The sequence below is a fragment of the Ochotona princeps genome, chromosome 20, assembly GCF_030435755.1.
Source record: "Ochotona princeps isolate mOchPri1 chromosome 20, mOchPri1.hap1, whole genome shotgun sequence".
Classification (NCBI taxonomy): Eukaryota; Metazoa; Chordata; class Mammalia; order Lagomorpha; family Ochotonidae; genus Ochotona; species Ochotona princeps.
In genome coordinates, this window is record NC_080851.1 from 950,999 (window position 1) to 967,355 (window position 16,357).

The window sequence follows — 16,357 nt, forward strand, 5'->3', positions numbered from 1 at the left end:
TCCCCTAGCCCGAGTTCTCAGAGAGCGGAGTCAGTGGATATGAAACAGGGCTAAACCATTTCTGACGCATGAACTGTGCCAGTGGCCCTCATCCAATCAGAGTTAGGTCAGTCTCATTACTTCACAATACATTAATTACATCATTTGCTCCTAACTTAATATATAAACATACCTCATAAACCACTTCAGCCATTTTCCAGGTTCCAACATAATCGGTTTCATTGCTTTCCCGCTTTACAAGCAACTATTGCTTGGAAAACTGCCCAACTCAATTCCCCATTTCTCTAATCAGTTTGTATTTCCCATCTTATGTTAGCACCACCCCTTATTGCCTCCTCAACAGAAATGCACGTCTACTGGGAGCTCTTCCCTCCAAAACATAATTAATGGAGACGTTAATTAACACCAGGCACAGTGCTGGCCTTTGTGACACTTCATTAAATGCTTTCTTCTCAAAGACGCCATCGTCTATCTCAGCTGTTATTAATGGTCTTCTGACTTTAGTTCCATTTAATGTCAAAGCTGATATTCAACCCATATGGAATTAATTTTGCAAGTGAAACTTCATTTGAGGCGATTACATTAATTATGGATTCAAAGCATTGCATTGCAAGCAGACATCTGCAGCTGAGGTGGCTTTCCCAATCTCCAATTCCAGACCCAAGAATGGCAATTCAAAATCCATCAGCTGCCTTCTTCCTCAGCTCTTCTTACATGTTTTTAAATTATTTTTAGGTAATACTGAGAAAACTTCCTTTCAGTCCTGACAGTTTGCTGCAAATCCCTTTACTGCTTTACTCCTTCCACCATTTTTCAAAAAACTTGAACAAGTCGTAGCACCTCCGTGCCCAAACACAAGTCAGACACAAGTGGCATGTACCAAATAAAACCCAAATGGCCCTCACTCCTGGGCAGCGGCTCAACTTGCCCGGAGTCGCGGCCTTTGGGCCAGGCACAGGCCTTTTAACTGAGGAGTAATTCTTATTTGTTTTTCTTCCCAAAGGAAAAAATATGTGTTTACATACTTTCCAATGGGAATTCACAGATGTCTTATTGCTTGTAACTGGAGGAAAAGCAGTTTCCGTGAAAACTCATATCAATATCTATTGAACTATGAGCCAGGGGCTGAAATCTCCATCTGAGGAAAACCAGGGCGAACATCGAGTGACAGATACAACAGTATTCAGAATGTTTGTTCAGTAAAGATTCACTTACAGGGGAGGTAAGAAAATGAATTCAGAAAGAGGAGTGAGAAGGCCTGCAAGAAGGCATCTTGACATTTGGACAATTGCTCCCCGTTTATCACAGATGGATGGTACTGTTTCTTTTCCTTTCTTTTCCTTTCCTTTTTGTATTTCTTACTTTTGTTCCTACTCTGGGTCTTTCGTTTATTTCCTTAAATTTTTCTTCACTGCACAGCATCTTTCATCACTGAATTTCCAGGCCAGCAACACAAGAACCCCAAAAGTCTGATACTACTGCAGGGGCATTTGTTTTCAAACAATTCTTGCTCGCTGTCCTTATGCTCTCCCTATGTTCGATGGACTTGGGTTGTGAAGAGCAGATCTACCCTGAATGCAGTTTCTCCCTTGCTGTTGAGATGCTCATGCCTTAGCTGGTGTTCAAAAGGGGATTTTGGCAAATCTTGGTTTGGAGCTAGATTTGCCTATATGCATGCTTGTAAATCTTACGTTTGTATATACTACTGAGTCTGATTTTCTCGAGTAAAAAATATTTATGAATTTTCCTGAAAGGTGGAAAGCTAGAAAGAGGAAGAGACAGTGAGAGAGATCTGGTATGCACTGGGCTCTCTCTCTAGATGCCTTCAACAGCCAAGACTGAGCCTGGATGAAGCCAGAATTCACAGGTCTCCCACACAGATGGAAGACACCTGCGCACCTAGGCCATCCTCCATCGCCTCCCAGGTGCACTAACAGAAAGCTGCATCAGAGGCAGGGACCTAGGGAGACACACAATGGAGAGGCTGATTTAGAAGTGAATGGAGCAACATGTACAAAGGAAGCTGCATGAACCACCATGTGAAGCTTGGAGACCCTTGCATGTCATTCTTAGTTGTTCAAGCAAATGCACTCTTGGGCCTGGAGAGTGTTTCTCTAATAACCACTCTCATTATAAAGCTATTTGTGACTCATATTCTTCACTTACTTCCAAGTAATGAAAGGCAGTCTTTTACGTCTGGCCATTCCAAAAAAGTAAACGACCAGTTGCTGGCAACTGCATCATCACCCGCTCCCCAGAGGACAGCAGTTTGCTTAATTACAAACTTCTGATGTTGACTGAATGCCACAGCACCAGACGGTTGTCTGATAAACTTCACCATCAGCTGTCTCTTCCTGTATGCTTTGATTCCGTTGCAATTTAATGTCTAAATATGAGTATGCTATGCTTACTGATTGTGACAATCCGGTAACTTGAGAAATACTCCATGTCCATTATGTCACTCCCACTGTAGCTTGGCCAATTTGTGAATGCCGTACATGGGCAGGCCACATGCTTCTGACTTCATGTCCTTGCACACACTGCACCGTGCTCACTCTCTCCTTGCCCTGTGAGCACAGCTGCCCGGCGTGCATGTACTGCAGGGGCTTCAGCCTGGGCCCTTGGTTCACAGCTGGACACAGCTACAGATCTCCCAGTGACCTTCTTCCCTATGCCTTCTGTGTACAACCCAGTCTTGACCACTCTAGAAAACACGTCCAGTGTGCACTCATGGAGCCCTGTCTGCATGTGTCTGTGTGAGGAACAGCAGCCACACCATGCCGGAGTTCTACAGGAGTGGGGGAGCCGTGTGCGGCAGCACTGCTCTCAGCCTTCCGGGACGGGTGGTGAGAAGCACGCCAGTCAGCCATCCGTGTTCTCTGGGAAGAAGCGTCTGCATGTCTTTTGTCTGTTTCCTAATCACATTGTCTTTACTGACAAATCCTCAATCCTGCTTACATCCTCGAGACATTATTTCTTTGTCCTGGATGTTGTTTTCCAAAGCAATCTCCCAGTCTACAGCTGGTCTCTTCACGTGCATTTTCACAGGAAAAAAAAAAAGCATTTAAGTAGTCGATTGGCCTTCCTTTTGTGCGCTAAGCTTTGGTGCAGGATCCAAAAATGTTTTGCCTCATTTGTAAGCAAGGATTAGATCCCCAAAATGTCTCTACCTCCTCACACATAGACCTTGGGCCCCCTTGAGCTCCTTGGATTTTTGTCTGTTTCTGTGTGTAGTGTTGGGGTGACAGCTTGGTTTGGAACACGGACACCAGCAACTCCAGCACAGTATATACCCACAGTTTGTGGAAAGGCCGTGCTGCCCGCATCAGATCACAGCAACGCCTGGTCCATCTCCAGGTGGGCATGTCCAGGTGCGTTCCCCCAGAGGCTCTGTATTCCCCACTGCTCCGTGCGTTCCTTTCTGCACAGATGTCACTACATGCTTAAAGTCCATACATAATGATTTTTTTTAATACTGTTTCATGAACTTTTAGAAACCTTTGCATGAATTTTTAAAATGCAGCTGAAATAAACAGACATTTTTCCTCTGTTTCCCACAAACCTTCTAAAACCCTTCCAGTGGGCATTCAGAACGTGTTGGTTTACCGAGCTGCACCAATGGTCTGTTTCCTCACTGGGTGAGGACATAGTGATCCTCTCAAACAGTGAGGATGCCCCAACAGCAGCTGCAGTGTGGCCTTGTTCTGCCTGTCCGTCTGCGCGGCCCTCCACCCACCTATGAAGGAGAGCAGTGCAGGTCCCAGAGCAGTGGCTGTGGCTGGAGATGAATTAATTTACTTGGTCTCACAAACCCCAAGGCTTCCTCTCTGCATCCACTCCTCCACAGCACACTGGCTGGAGACAGCGTCCCAACAGCAGGCTGTGCCCACCAAGCATTCTAACATCCTTCCAGGAGGCCAGGAGATAATAAGCAAAGGCAGGTTCCTGGACACAGGGAACCAGCTCCCTCCCTGCACTGCGCAAGTCTTCCTGAGCCAGTTTGCTGCACTGTGTCCAACTGTTTCTGAGCAGGCAGCTACTCCACCTTGGATTGCTTTTTCTTTAAATCAGATTAGGACAGACACAGTTCCCTTGGGGAGCTCTGCTGTTCTCTTCATGTCTGACATGCTCTGTTCCCTTCTGATCCTTCCTGTAATCTGCTGTTCCCTGTGCTTATTAAGTATAGCTTCTATTCCATGGTGACACAGAGCAATCCGCTCAAAGCACACATGTTCTACTTGTTCACTCTCTGATGTGCAATTTGAGTACATTTTCTGCCTCTCCCAAGACACTGCAGGCAAGAGTTGTGGCCAATGTGCCCCCCTACAGAAGAGGATCACCATCGTGGTCCTGAGCAGTGAGGCAGAAACACTCCCAGTTCATGCTTCTGCTACAGAAACCCAAGCCATCAAGAGCCAACTTCTACTCAGGAAAAAAAGAAATTCTGAAGACTCTATGGCTGAAAACAACAGAGCTGCTTCTTGGATGCTGTACCTGCAGCTCAAAGCCCAGAGCTGGGAACACCGGCCATGTCCCAGTTCATGAGGACTCCGCAATCGGACGCATCTGGATTGCTTCCTTCTTAATTTCGCTGTGGTCAGCCATGGTCCCTGCAGGTGTCTCGTTACACCCTGAACTGAGCTCCTGCAGTGTTGGGTGAGAAGCATCATTTCAAACACGCTACTCTTGGCAGTATTTTCTTTCCCACACCCGACTCTGCCGTGAGTGTCCTTTGGCCTCAAGGGGAAAGGCCACACCACTGCTCCTCCTCCAACTCGGACCTGGTTCAGATCCTGTGGGCAGCCGCATTGCTGGGAGACAGACACTGCAAGAAATTGAACAGGCAAATTGAACCCAGCACATCTCTCCCCTTTCCAAGTCACTTTCTCAGCCAGGATGGGAAGGAAAATGGACCTTGCAGCTGGGTTTCTGCTGCAAGACACGACTCTGCATGCCTGCACCCGCAAGTCCAAGTCTCCCCCGCAAAGCAGGAGACCAGCCCACGACACCACAGTGAAGGCGGCCCTGGGCTCACGTCCAGGGGCTGGCTGACCACTGGGGCATCCCTCCACAGGAAGCCTGCCCGTGCAGACCTTGACCTTCAGGCGCGCACACCAACAGCCCTCCAGTGCTGCTGACAGGACCTGGATCACTTCCCTCATCCTGTAGGCGTCCCTGAGGATAAATCAGCCATCTTGCCCCTGGCACTGTGATTGTTTAGAGTGACCCTACATGTTACAGGACAAAGCTGCACTTGCCAGCTACCTTACTACCAACCACAAGGCCCGTTCCTCAAATGTTTTTTCCTTCCTAAGATTCTTTCTCCTTCACTTAAAATTGTCCACACATGAAAGGGAGCATTAAATACCATGGACTATAATAAAAACTTAATTTGGTCTTTCTAAATGTAAATTTACATAGATTGCCGAGACAAAATTGACATTTTAATTATAGATTGCAAAGGAAAAAGGCCATATTTCACAGAATATTTTCGAGTTACTGCATTCCAGTGACATTACCCATAGAGTAGTCCAATCAGTCATTCCTAGGGCTTGATGACTACAATAAAGGTGGAAATCTGCACTTCTAAATGATTACTTTAAGTGTCATTAAGCCTTTTAAGCCCCATTTCTGCTTATTATAGTTTACATACTAAAATGTATTTACTGAGGTATTGGATCATTTCAAGTGTAAGAGAAAATGTCCAGGCAATAGATTGAAGCCATATGAAGCAGCCAGGGACTTAGAGGGGCACAATTTGAGGGGCCTGCCTTCCAGTGTTGCCAGCATTCCCTCTGTCCATGAGGCCACTCTTTGCTGCTCCTGCAGAATACTCAGCTTTCATCACTATGTCCAGTGCCCAAGAGAAGCCACTTGGGAAGGAGCAAGGTGCTTGGCTCACTGTTCTGGACACCTACAAGCCTAGACTGGGCATCCCCTTGTGTCTGGCACTGGACAGTAGACAGAGTACGGGGTGGGAGTGAGAGGACCCACATGGGTGAGGAAGCAGAATGTGGCCTCTTCTTACCATGCCATAGTGGCCCGAGCATGGGTGCCACCACAGGGAGCTGAGGCGTTCTGGTGAGTTCTGCTCCCGGCTCACCACTGCTCCTCTGACTCAGATACAGTCCTGTGGGCAGGACGTCCCACAGGCAGCATTTTCAGATCCTTTTTCCTCCCACGCCTAACACAAGATGTTGCTGTTGAAACGTCTGCATATGTCAGGAGCCAAATAATATTCCCCCTGTAGTGTGCAACAGTGGAGAACAGTAGAGCATACACAAGAGTATTTCACAAGTTGGTGAAAATGGAATTAAAACATAGATAAGTGGGTCTGGTGTGATGGCTCAGTGGCTAAATCTTCCCCTTGCACAAGCCAGGATCCTATATGGGCACCAGTTTATATCCCATACTCCACTTGTCTTCATACTCCCTGTTTGTGACCTGGGAAAGCAGCAGAGAATGGGCTAAAGTCTTGGGACCCTGCACCTGTGTAGGAGACCCGGAAGAAGCTCCTGGCTCCTGGCTTCAGATCGGCTCATCCCAGGCTATTGAAGCCACTTGGGAAGGGAACCAGTGGATGGATGATCTTTCTCTCTGTATCTCCTTCTTTCTGTAAATTTGTCTTTCCAGCAAAAATAAATAACTTTTTAAAATAGATTTATTTTGGTTCAAATGAATTGAAATCCACATATCATTTTCTTCATACTAGACATGTTCTATGGAGTTAGTGAAAATTACTTCTGTGCACAGATTTCAAATTTTTGCACCGATTCTACCTTCCCCCATTTTAATTCCATGTCCATTAGCTTGGAAAGTGTTCCCATGTGGACAATGTAGGACCTACAGCTTCAGGCCATGTGATTACATCAATAGTCAATAACCAAATCACAGAGAAAGGGAGAGAGTTTCCATATGTTAAATTCACCCAAGAGTAAGGAAGTGACGGAGCCTCTTCATGTGTCTGGGTTGTTTGCACATTACAGCACACGTGTCTGTGTGTAGGGTATGGAACTGAGCTTCTCTGTCAGCCCTTTACTCTGGCACAAAGGTGACAATGATTAAAGATTACAGTTCCATGCTCTTGGGATTTCCACTAAGTAACCAGGAAAACAAAAGGAAGTTATAAAATGGCTTTGATACACCTATCAGGAGTGGTGTGAATTTGAAATTTCAGACCAGTATCAGCAACATCCAAGACACCACCCTGAGTTACCGGGGACTCCCAGGACTCTGAAAGGGTCATGACATGGAAGCCATGTCTATATTAACACTGTAACACCGTTTACCATTTTCTCTGATGAAACTAAAGCATTTCTGTGTGATTTGCCCACTTGGTACAAATTGAAGCATTAGCAAAACCTCTACAAAAATTTTCTTGACTACCACCAACTTGGAATTTTAAGAGAAGAAATGTTGCTAATTCAACTACGTTATATCTTTGTTCCTGATGTAGCCCTCTGAATTATTTCTTTAAAACACACTGAGGTTTCTGCTTTGGAGGGGAGAAAGAACAGCCCAGAGGAACACTGCCAACGCCCTGGGCATCTCCACGGAAAATGCACGAACCAGCCTCTGAAAATACCTGTGCCAGGAAGACTGATTACTCAGACGATAATGTTTAGGGAAAAATTTCTTGAAAAAAAAAAAAGCGAGAATTCCACTACTATGGGAACAACATTTTTTGTCTAGTGATAAGATTCAAGCTTTCCAACAAAATTTGCGGATTTAAAAATTTGAATTATCCACCTAAACAGTTCCCCCAACGTGCACACATTCCCATGAGATAGGTGATGAGGCCAATAGATGTGCTGTTTTTATATTGTACTTCAAAATGTGGCAAAATTCAGAGCTGAGTGAATCAGCAAACCAATATTCCTAAATCCCTAGGACGTGAGTGAAGCAGTCCATTCAGAATGCAAATTAGGTCAATGAATTTTAATGAAATAAGAAAAAGAACTTGGTGCTATGCCTTTAGAGTCTCCATTGCTCAAAACCATTGAAACAGTTACAAATGTTTAAGTTTTTGTATAGTCTCAAAGAAATACATCATGAATATCAAAAAAAAGCCAATAAAACGTATTTTTTTCAGATCCAAGCAAGGATACTTCAAAAGGTTCATTACAAAATGTAATTACAAGTTAGGTTTATTTTGGCACAAAAGTTTTTAAACCCGTATGAATTTCTATTATGAATTTCTGTGCACCATGGTAGACCTTTCCCATACATCTATTTACAATTTGATGGGTGGGGGTAAATTGACTCAATTTTTAATTCTACGTGCCATCAAGTATTTAAAACCGTCTTTAGCTTTCTTCATAAATAGCAATGAACACAGCATGTTTCAACACTTGGATGCCACAACAGATATGCAAATTCAGCCCTTCTATTTGGCCAAACACTGGAGAGATTTACAAACATGTAGTTTTTAATTCCCATGACTATTTTTATATGTTTACATACAGTTAAAATATGTTCATATTGATGTTTAAATTATAATTTTAACTCATTAATATAAAAATGTGTGTTATACTTTCAAATACAGTTAGTATCAGATACATACATGAATTTCACATAAAACATTTCTTTACAAATGCTAATTACTTTTAAGATTTTAGAAGCTGAAGACTACCAGTATATTAGAAATGGTTGGCCTTCAAAATAAGTCAGAGAATGCACTAAATCACCAGCTGAAAGCATATATCTGCTGTCTGTCCTGGATTAGATGTTGTGTCAACATTTGCTCTTATGCATAAATATTGGTAAAGACTCTAGGTAATCAAATAATCATAAAATGAGTATAGCAAAGACATTCTTCTACCAAGATCACACACACTTTGTTTTTGCTTCTGCAAAAACTTCACTGAAGTGAAGTTCAACTAGATGAGATTGCAGATGTGCAGGGCTGGAGACAGCTGAGCCCTGATGGGTGCAGGACACCTGGACAGCACAGAAGGGTACTGAGCGGAGGACAAGGGCAGGCTGCTGTGCCCGCCTCCACAGAGCAACCAGCAAAAAGGAGGATCAGGACACTGTCTCAGAGGCAGAACAGTTTCTTAACTGCGGGAAACTAACAGCGATGAGAAACAAGAGTGTTTAAGAGTCAGCATGCCACAGTCACGGTGACAGGGGGAGAACACAAAATTTCTGCATGCTTGTTATCTCTCTCTCTCCCTCTCTCTCTCTCTTCTTTATCTTTCCCTTCCTTCTCCTCCCCCCTCACCCTCCATTTCCTCTCTCTTAACCTAAGTACAAAAATATATATACTATATTCTTTCATATATGCAGGTGTCAGCAGAAAATTCCCAAACCTGACATGGGACTAATGCAAATGTGTTCTTTAGAAATAAATTAACACTTTTTTTTAAAATCAAAGATAGCTTAAAATTGAGCATTTATCTTCAGTGGAATGGAGAATGGTGGATGAGATCTAAAATTTCCCACTTAGAAATATCTTATATAACGATGACTCTATATATGTAACTTAAAATTTAAATTCTAGTTAAAACTGTGAAAAAGAACAAAAAATATGAATCTCCTTTATTTTGTTAGGAAGAATCTACATGATAAGGACAAGCAGAAAAAAATAGAATAATTTGGAAAGAATGCATGTTGATAACAATATCTCTCAAAGTACTCTTTACATTTCATTCAGCTCTGGCAAAGGTAAAAGCAAACAATCAAAGGCACCAAGAAAACAGAAAGTAAATTTTGAATCAGGTAAGTCATAACAATTTCTATTAAAAGATGAAAAAATAGCTTGATTTTAAAAAAGAGAGAGAGAATCAAAACATTGTCAATTTACTAGAATTCCACAAAACCAGGTGTATAAAATCTTTTTTCCTATATATGATAACTATGCCTTCTACACTACAAACAAAAATGAAGGGGAATACTATTATAACAGTATACTCCAAACATAGAAAAACATAAAATACAAGGTAGATCCGCCATGCGGGGTCGTTCCGAGTTGGTGGTTATAAACTTCGCCATGACAACAGAGGCACTGGGAGGACTGGTACCAGCATCCTATACCTCAGCACTGCCACAAAAAGATGACACTTTCACCTGCTAAGCATCCGTTCCATTACTGAACTGGCAACATTATGTTTACAGATTTTTTTGCTAATATATTTCATTCACAAAACTGATAACCTGTTTACAAACTGACAATTTATTGACCAGGTAATTGCCCAAACTAGATAATGATCAATTATATCTCCATAAGGATTAATGAACATAAATTGATGGCACTAGCAGACACAGATAACTCCAGACTGACAAAGAAATTGTAAGTACAGTCCCCTTTAAAATATCAGAAAGGAATCTAACACACATTTGAATTAACCTAACCAAAGATGTGGAAAATCTCTATGATGAAAACTACAAAACATTTAAAAAAGGAATAGAGGAAGACATTCAAAGATGGAGAAACCTACCTTGTTCCGGATCAGCAAGGTCAACATCATCAAAATGTCCATATTACCAAAAGCAGTATACAGATTCAATGCAATCCCAATCTAAATTGCAGCAACGTATTCTCAGAAATAGAAAAGATGGTGCAAAAGTTTATCTGAAAACACAAGAGACCAAAAATACCCAAAGCTATCCTGAAAACTAAAATCAAGCTGGAGGTATCACAGTTCCAGAACTCAAAACACACGACAGAGCAGTAGTCATCAAAACAGTCTGGTACTGGTTCAGAGAAAGGGAAGAAGATAAATCCGACAGAATAAAAGCACCAGAGTGGAGCCCACACTTGCATAGTCAGCTAATCTTTGACAAGAAAACTGAAAGCAATCCAGGGGAAAAGCCTGATGTCTTCAACAAACGCTATCAGGACAATTGGATAGCAGCCTGCAGAGTAAGAAGGAGGCCCCCCACCTGTCGTATTATACAAAAATGAGCTCTAAATAAATCAACAACCTAAATCTGCACCCAGAAACCACCAAATTATTGGAGCTAAACATAGGAAGCACTCTCCAAAATACAGAAATTGGGAAAGACTTCTTAGAAAAGCCACCAAAAGCACAGGTAGTCAAAGTCAAAATAAATAAATGGAACTACATCAAACCAAGAAGTTTCTGAACAACAAAGGAAGCAATCGACAAAATGAAGACGCAACCAACAGAACTGGAGAAAACCTTTCCACAACACACAACTGATGGGGACTAATGTCCAAGGCTTACAAACAGCTTCAGAAACTCAGTGACAGTAAAACAAACAACCCTGTGAAGAAACAGAAAAAGGAAATGAAAAGACATTTTCTAAAGAAAAATTCAATCAATAGACATACAAAAAAATACTCAGGATTCCTAGCTATCAGGAAAATAAAATTAAAAAAAAAAACCATATTGAAGTTTCACCTAACTCTAATGAGGTTGGCCTACATTCAAACTCTACTAACAACATCTGCTGGTGTGGATGTGGGAAGAATGGTACCCTCCTTCACTGTTGGTGGGAGTGTGGGCTAGCACAACCACTATGGAAGTCAGTATGGAGAGTGCCAAGAGAACTGAAAATGACCTGATTTATGACTCAGCAATTCCACTGCTGGGATATATCCAAAGGAAAAGAGATCTGCATATGAGAAAGGGATCGGTGATTCTATAGTCACAGTAACACAATCTATAATAGCAAAGAATGGAAACAACCCAGATGTCCATCTAAGAGGAACGGATAAAGAAGCTTGCACATCTATTCCATGGAATACTACTCAGCCATTACAAAAGATGAAATTCCACCATTTTCAACCAAATGGTCCCAACTAGATGCCACTATGCTCAGTAATACAAGTCAATCCCAAAATGATAAATATCATGTGTTCTCACTGATTTAAGGCAGTCTTCATGCAAAATACAAGATCAATAGCTCTTCCAACACTGTTTTTGCTGCAACTCATAGGTTTTGATAGCTTTGTTGCTATTTTTGTTCATTCAAAGAAGTTCTTTTTTTTTTTTATTAATTTCCTCACTCACTCATAGGTTATACAGTAGCATCATTTGTTTCAAGAAGATTTTTTATTTTCTTTTTCTTATCTCCAGTGACACATTGGTCATTCAGTAGCCTGTTATTTAACTTCACGTTGTTATAAAATTTCTCTTTTTCTTCGTGATGTTGATTTTGTCTTATGGCTTTTCATTTAAGGGAATGTATAGTAACTGTGTAATAGATATTATCATATCCAGATGTGAAGAAACAATACAGTGTCCATCCCTACTTCCAGATCAGATACATACTCTCAGTAGAACTTTTAAGTATATCCAGGATGCTGGACTGTGCCATTGTCCACGCCTGAAATGTCAGGATACACTTAAATAGAAAAATGATCGACTTATGACTGCTTATGAGGGACTATATTATTGTAATGATAAAGCGAAAATCAGTGGGGAAGGGGAGGACTTGGGAACAGCAAACTGAAATCCTTGAGCCTATGGAACTATATCATAAAATAATAAAATAAATGAATTTTACTTAAAAATGTTTCAAAATTTATCTTTCTCCACATAAGGACACCCAATACTCTTGTCTAAGAATAAATCTAAGAATAAGTAAGAAACAGCACACTCTCCAACAGCAATAATCAAAAAATATACCGGTGATTCACAAAAAAATTTAAAAATACTCCAAGTTACATGAGAATATGCAATATATTTAAATGGTGATGCAATCAAAATATAAATTATAATCAAGGATTTTTATTTTTGCTGAAATGATCAAATTGAAAGCCAAATACACAATGCTATTGGAAGCTTAGACAATCTGTCTAATTGCTGGAGAGAATATGAATTCACCAGGGAGAAGCTGCATCTCATGTTGAAAGTTTTTAAATGCTACTTGCTGTTGACCCTTTAATTATACTCCCAAGATTGTCAGCCCAACCCATAGTAACAGAAATGTATTTCCTTTACATGTAAAAAGTCTCAGTGAATTTTTTTAAGATTTATTCATTTTTGTTGGAATTTAAAAGTTACAAAGAGAAAGGAGAGACAGAGATTTCCACTCACAGATTCACTCCCCAGGTGGTTGCATCCAATAGGGCCAGGGCCAGGAGCTTCTTCCAGTGCCCCACCTGGGTGCAGGGTCCCAGGGATCTGGGCCATCCTCAAATGCTTTCCCAGGCCATACGTAACAGCTGGATCAACAGTGGAGCAGTTAGAATGTGAATCTGTGCCTATATGGGACGCCAGCACCAACAGGCAAAGAGTTAGCCTGATATGCCACCACGCCAACCCCAGCGTAATTGTTTTACAAAAGTAACTTTGTAAAAGTTCCAATGTTCACCAGTCAAGAAAGGAAAAGTAGTCCACCATTCTTTCTAAACTGGGGTGTCATTCACTTCAGAAATGTTTATGATATTCGTTGCTATGCCTCAGATTTAGAAGCAAAAAAAAGTGCTATTTTGAAGGAATATGTTGAAACTGAAAAGGAGGTGTTAAAATTATCCCTGTTTGCAGATGCCATAATCCTTTATATAAGGAAATTAATAGACTCCGTCAAAAGGCTATTGACGCGCCTAAGAGAGTCTTGCAAAGTTGCCGGTTATAAATCAACAGGCAGAAACCAGTGGCATTTGCATGCACAATGTCATGGCTGAGAAAGAACCATTCACAACAGCTACAACAATGTAAAAATCTTGGAATAAATTTGATCATTGATATGAAAGAGCTCTTTAATGACAATCATAAAAATTCAAAGAAAGAAATAGAAGATGCAAAGCATTGCATTTTGTGGATTGAAAGTGTTAATATAATCACAAAAAGACGGTGTTTGAATAGGTGTTATGTAGAGAAAAGAAGAAAGGGTAGTCTGTGGAGACTCAGCATTAGCTTTCTCTAAATGGTCAGCTTGTTTAGGTGTACCCGTCTTCCTTATCGATAGTTTGATATTCTTCTAGTATTAGAAACTAAAAGTTTGTAATAAGAAAATGACAAATTACTTTTTGAACATTTTAATTATTTCCATTTTAATTGAAAGACAAGGAGCAGGTTGTTCACTTGCCGATTCACTCCACAAATACCCATGCTCGCCCGAGGTGGGCCTGGCCTGGACAGGCGAAGGACACGTGGGTCTCCCACTTGAGGGCCAGGACTCGATCACATGAGTGCCTCTCCCTCCTCCAGGAAGTGCATCGCAGGAAACTTGGTGGGAAGGCAAGTAGCCAGGACTCAAAACAGTCTAATTTAACTTTGCTGTTTTTGATTCAGTATAAGGAAACTGTGAATGTAGTGCTTGAAATAAATTCATGAATGCCCAGAATGGTAGGACACACTCCTGTACAGGAAGAGATATAGATACACTCCATGACAGATACAGATGAAGTTTCCAAGTCAGAGTCTCACAAAGGCACTTGGAAGTAGTTAACAATGTTGATATCAGATGTCTTTTAGTCTCACATAAGTTATTCCATCTTTCATCTATTCGTTTTGACTTGCCAAATACTCCCACATTGCATTGCGTTATGATGCCAAATTGTCTAGCAGGAAACAGAAGGGAAGCTCTCCATCAACTTCCTCAACAGACTTTATAAATCACGTTTTCTTAGTATGTTCACTTCTGCTGCAAAGATCTCTTGTGTTAAACATAACTGAATTCTTAAGTTATGCTCTTATGTTCTCCTAATATGAACTCAGAGACAAAGTTCTATCATTTTATATCAAACTAAGGAGATGTAAGTCCTTCAAGGAGCATGGGGGGAAAATTGAGTATCTAAGCAACCTTAAATGGGCTCTAAAAATTAGTCAAAATTTTCAGATTTCAAAATACTCAACTACTTTGGGAAAACATTCAGGTAATGAGGAAATGAATGTAGAAATGCACAAAACTCATATTTTGTCATCGTTAGAAGACAGAGTACACTTGACGTGTAAGACTTGCCCATTTAGGCTTGTCGTTCAGGCTCTGGTTTTTCTGCATCTGTACAAAGGCACGTAAGGCTCTCATCAACCACAGAGGCAGAGCCTCTCAGAGGAAGCAATGAGCTGATAGAGCTTTACATTCCAAATACCTAACACAACGCACAATATGGGAGAGTGTTTGCAAAGCTCACAATCACACCAAACATGAGGAATCCAGCCACAGAGCCAGTCACGTGACACAGTGCCCAACACCACTCCTACCAGGGAAATGCTCTTCACACTTCCTGGCATCACTGCGACTTAGTTTCATGTCACCTCTGTGCATAGTTTCCGGCCTTACTGGACCACCTGGATCCCACAACACGTCTACTTGACTCCAACACTCCATTAATGTGGAGTACTTTAACTTAATACATGTGTGTTGGTGGTCAATGCTGTTATTTGTACAATGCTGTTACTATGTGACATCCATGTAAGTGTTGTTGTGGATCACACTACATTCATCAACTGTGCTCATTCTTAGAAATACTGTCAGAACTATATGTCATGAGATTGTCTTCCATTAGTAATTCAATAATTTAAATTTAATTACAGTCCTGCTAGGTGATACTTGCTAAATATTTAAAAATTCTTTATGGTATACAATGAATCACTTTGAAGAAGAAATGGATAAAGCTAGAAAGATCAAATTATACTTCTTCATTTTCACAATGATATTTTATGTGTATTCCTAATGCTTATGGAACACTTCCAAAATAAAATGATTCTCAAAAAAAGCAAACCAGAAGTATTGAAACTGTAAAGGAACTGTGTTCTTGTGCATTGCTGTTGGAGAAGTAAGATGGCAAAGCCACTGTGGAAAACACTAGAACCCTGTCTCCAATTTTAGCAACATGGTGCAGCTGGTTTCACTTCTGATTCCCTTCCTAGAAGAATCAACAGCAGGGTCCATACTTGATGTCATGGCAGCAGTGCTCACAGTAGACACAGGGCAGGGGCAGCTCCAAGCATCTCTCTGTGAGCAAATGTGTGTGACACGGAGTGTGTTTGTGCAGCATAATGTTCTTCCCCATGAAAAGGAAGGGAGGGGGTGTCAGGGCTAGCACTTCAGATTGCACTCACGTGCCGGAACATGAATCCTGAATCTACCCCTAATTCAAGCTTCCTGCTAATACACACCCTGGGGTTGGGGACAGCATGTGATGGCTCAGGCCCTATAACCCATATATGGAACCTAAACTGAATTCTCACTTTCCACTGCTGTCAGAAGTCACAGGAATTCAGAGAGTACCAGATAGAAACGCTGTCATCCTCTCTGTTTTTCTGTATCTTAAACAAACACGTATAAATATGTTAAATTAGAAAAGGAAGGTAATTCTGACACATGTCTCACATGGTGAAAGCCTGAAGGCATTATCGCAGTTGAAACATGCCAACCACAACAGGACAAGTGGGTGTGTCCACCTGTCTCTGTGAGGAAGGAAGAGATGTTGAACTCC